The following is a 4,349-nucleotide window of genomic DNA, read 5'->3' on the forward strand; positions in this document are numbered from 1 at the left end:
AGCAGCAGCAGTAGTAGCAGCAGCAGTAGCAGCAATAGTAGTAGTAGAAGATAACTGCTTTGACAGGTGAGCAGGTGATGGGGAAGGCAAAGTCTTCATTCCCGTGGAGGCCGAGGAGATCTTTCACCAAGTTCTTCTTAGACGCGGTTGACCGGCCACTCTTGAGGATTTGCTCTCTGTGGTCGATGATCTCCTCCAGGATACCATCGATGGTGTCACGAATGCTCTGAAAGTTCCTCCTCATGCCGGTGGGGAAGCAACAAGGAGAGATTAGGGCGGCATTCCGCGGCAAGGAATTCATCTCCGAGACTGATGTCCTGGTGAGCGGCAGCTGCATCAATTACCTCGGCTTGGTGATCAAGGAGACATTCAGGCCATACCCACCAACTCCCATCATGGTCCCTCGAGAGAGTACTGAGGCACGGGAGATCAATGGGTATGTGATGCCAGCTAAGACAAGGGTGAGCATAAAATCCTGGGCTGTCGGGTGTTACCCCTAATATTGGGAGAATGCCGAGGAGTTTAGGCCTGAGAAGTTCAAGGCTGCTCGCATGTCGCATGGACTGTCATGGCATCTACTTCGGGTACAAGCTGCTCGGGGGCGTGCAAGATGAATGAGTACGTGATGCCAGGCAAAACGAGAGTGATCATAAACTGCTGGGCCATTATAAACTCCTGCTTCAGGTAGATGCCATCCTTGGTCTGCAGCGTGTACCCGATGAATACACCATGGAAGTCCATGCGAGCTCCCTTGAACCTCTCCGCTCTGAACTCTTCGGCATGTTCCTGGACTGGGTGTCCAACATGATTACCCAGGAGTTTATGATCACCCTCGTCTTGGCTGGCATCAGGTACCTATTGATCCTTCAATTGCCGAAGGGATAAGTATATTTTTTGTCCTCGAACTCTTCCAAGAGTTTAGAAATCGTCCCTCAACTCTAATTCGGATAGTTTTCGTCCCTCAACTATCAAAACCGGATAGTTTTCGTCCCTCGTGCTGATTCGGGCAGTTTTCGTCTGACGCAAATAGTAAATTGATGAACAGTAAATTCGAAAAAAATAGCTTAAAAATTCAAAAAAATCTGAAAATTTGTGGGATCAAAGTTCCTCACGGGCGCAAGGTGCATGCAATTTTTCATACTGTTTGGACATTCCAGGAGCTCGTGACAAAGGAAAAACTATAAATATGTACGTTGGTGAACAATAAAATCAAAAAAATAGAAAAATATTCAAAAATATATGAAAATTGTTGACATCTAACATGCTCGGGTGCTCAAGGTGCCTAAAATTTTTCATGGTGTTTGGACATTGTGGGAGTTCGTGGCAAAAAAAAATTGGCATGGAAAGAAACTTTGAAAAAGTGCACTATTTTTTTTTTGCTAGAGCTCCTCTTATGTCATTTGAGCATGAAAATTTGCACGCACCTTGCACACCTAAGCATCTTTGATGCCAAAAAATTTCATATATTTTTGAATTTGTTTTCTTTCTTTTTTACTGTTCACCGACGTACATATTTAAAGTTTTTTTCTTGTCACGAGCACCTGGAATGTCCAAACAGTATGAAAATTTGCACGCACCTTATGCCCCTGAGGAACTTTGATCCCACAAATTTTCAAAAAATTTTGATTTTCTTTTTGCTTTTTTTCGAATTTACTGTTCACCGATCTACTGTTTACGTCGGACTAAAACCGCCCGAAGTGGCACGAGGGACGAAAACTATCCGGTTTTGATAGTTGAGGGACGAAATATCTCCGGATTAGAGTTGAGGGACGATTTCTAAACTCTCAGAGAGTTTGAGGACGAAAAGTATACTTATCCCATTGCCGAATGGCGTGTACCCGAAGCAGAGGCCGTGGAAGACAAAGCGAGCTCCCTGAACCTCTCCGGCCTGAACTCCTCGGCGTCTTACCAGTACTAGGGGTCCCACATGATGGCCCAGGACTTTATGATCACACTCGTCTTGGTTGGCATCACATACCCGTTCATCTCGCAGGCCTCGGTGCTCTCTTGAGAGATCAAGATGGTAGCTGCTGGGTACAGCTTGAACGTCTCCTTGATCACCAAGCCAAGGTACTTGATGCAACTTCCGCTCGTCCGGAGATTGATCTCGCGGAACGCCGCCCTGATCTTTTCTTGCAGCTTCCTGATTACCTTTGACTTCATCATCAGCTCTGCCGTGACCCATACCATGGAGATGTGTCTGTCCCACCCGCATATATGTTCTGTTTAGACAAGTGTTGAGGCATCAAAATCTTATTTTAACTTATGCCTACGTTTATATTTCTAAAAAAAATTAGATGAATGTTGAGGCCTGAAAATCTTTTGAAATTTTGTGTTACTACTAAAATTGTACTGCAATAGTAGTAGTACTAACCAAGATAACTGCTTTGACCGTGGAGCGGGTGATGGGGAAGCCAAAGTCTTCATTTCCGTGGAGGCCGAGGAGAACCTCCACCAGGTTCTTCTCCGACGCGGGTGACCTGCCAGTCTTGAGGATTTACTCCGTGTGGTCGATGATCTCCCCCAGGATGCCGTCGACGGTGTCACGAACGCTCTGGAGGTTCCTCCTTATGCTAGGGAAGAAGATAAAATCCCCGTGAAACCAGGGAAGAGCTCAGGGATCGAGAAGCTGGTGCTGTAGACGAACCTGTGCTTGATGGCCGCCATGAAGTCTTCGGCTTTGCTGCTCTACATGCCGTACGCCCGTCCGCCCCGGTGTCGTCGACGAGGCTCCGCACCTCGTCCTCCCGGATGTCCTTGTAGGAGCGGACGCGGTCGTTGCTCAGGATCTCCTAGACGCACAGCTTTCGGAGCTTTCCGAAGTAGTCGCCGGGGATAGGGCAGAATAGGTGGTCCGTCGAGCCACGATGTCGGTCGCCAGCCATGAGCTTCGGCCCAGTGGCCAAGATGGCGCCGTGGGTCTTGAGCACCTCGCGGGCAGCCTCCTTGGACGGAACCACTACCACAGCACGTGCCCGGCGCGGAGGTACATGAGCGGCCAATGCACGCTGGCCAGCTCGCCCATCGTGCGGTGCGGCAGCGCGTTAAATCACCAGCCGATGCGCGCTCCCGATCACCGGCAGGTTCGGCGGCCCCGGTGGCAGCCGTCGTCACGGCTTCAGGAGCTGGACAACCGTGATGGCCAACACTGACACGAGAGCAAAGCAGAGCACAGGTATACAAGATCGTCGTCCATGGTGAAAAGCATGATGTGTTGGCTGTGCTCTTCGGGTTGTGTGCGAGCCTTCTTATAGCCCGCCCCGACCGGATGCACGAACAATATTACGTGTGCATCTGATGGGATGTAAGTAATTCAACCACCTTGCGTGATTGAATTGCTTATATTACGTATACATCTAGGACCTGGTTGTCCTGCCATGACAATATGGCATCGGGTGATGAGCACCAAACGGTAGATGCCTACAGTTGTCCCTCCTTTTTCTAGCAGATACAAACAACATGTGATATTGGAGTTTGCTAGCTGGAGACTTTGTCGTTTGCATCTGCATCTACAACTGCATCTGCATCTGCATCTGATGGGACTTGTTCTGCATGTCCTAGCTCGCGACAAAATGGTATCGGAAGACTAGCACCCAACGAAGATGCTCTGGCTGTTCCTTTCTTCTCTAGAGAGAAGGCTCAGTGACCTCGGCTTTAAAATTAACAGAGTCATTCCCGCAATAACAATAACAACAACAACAACAATAATAGTAATAATAATAATAATAATAATAATAATAATAATAATAATAATTAATAGAGCCATGACCAGCCACGAGAGTTAGAGCATCTACGGCTTGACGCACCTAACGTTTCTATACGTTCTGATGGATGACCCGGTCACTGACTAGTCAAAAAACTCGACCCAAATGGATGCCTAATACCGGCCCCAAACATCCAGGATGACCGGCACTCCTTATATCCAGTGCAAAACTAGGGCAGGTATGGGAAGGTCCGGGCGCGTCTGCAACATTGGATCTGGCTCATGCCGGCCCACCCTGACCTCAAATATATTCGTTCCCATCCGATCCCCTGTCCGAACCCTAACTACTCCACTCCACTCCGCTTCACCCCCAAGCTCCCTGCCGGCGATCTTCGGCCTTCTTCGGCATGGCGGGCAGTGGATCTAACTCCGACCAATCTGGATCCGTCGATTGGTTGTCGTCCTATGCGGGATGGAGGAGGCTATGGCCGTCCGCATTTTCCTTCTTTATTCCTGGGAGGAGTGTGCCCGACCGAAGTCAGGATCTGTTCGGTGCAAATTCAATGCATCGGCGCAACTGGCGCCCGGATCAACCGAGGCTGGAGCATCGCAGTCATTTAGCCTCGCCATCTCCATTTGCAGGCAT

General features: G+C 48.9%; 1 pseudogene; it reads right to left on the bottom strand.

Annotated features, from left to right (window-relative positions):
• Positions 1–1,214: 1,214 nt before the first annotated feature.
• LOC123073959 (cytochrome P450 71D7-like) lies at positions 1,215–3,196 on the bottom strand (annotated as a pseudogene).
• Between the last annotated feature and the right edge of the window lie 1,153 nt (positions 3,197–4,349).

The sequence above is a fragment of the Triticum aestivum genome, chromosome 3D (assembly GCF_018294505.1).
Source record: "Triticum aestivum cultivar Chinese Spring chromosome 3D, IWGSC CS RefSeq v2.1, whole genome shotgun sequence".
Taxonomy (NCBI): Eukaryota; Viridiplantae; Streptophyta; class Magnoliopsida; order Poales; family Poaceae; genus Triticum; species Triticum aestivum.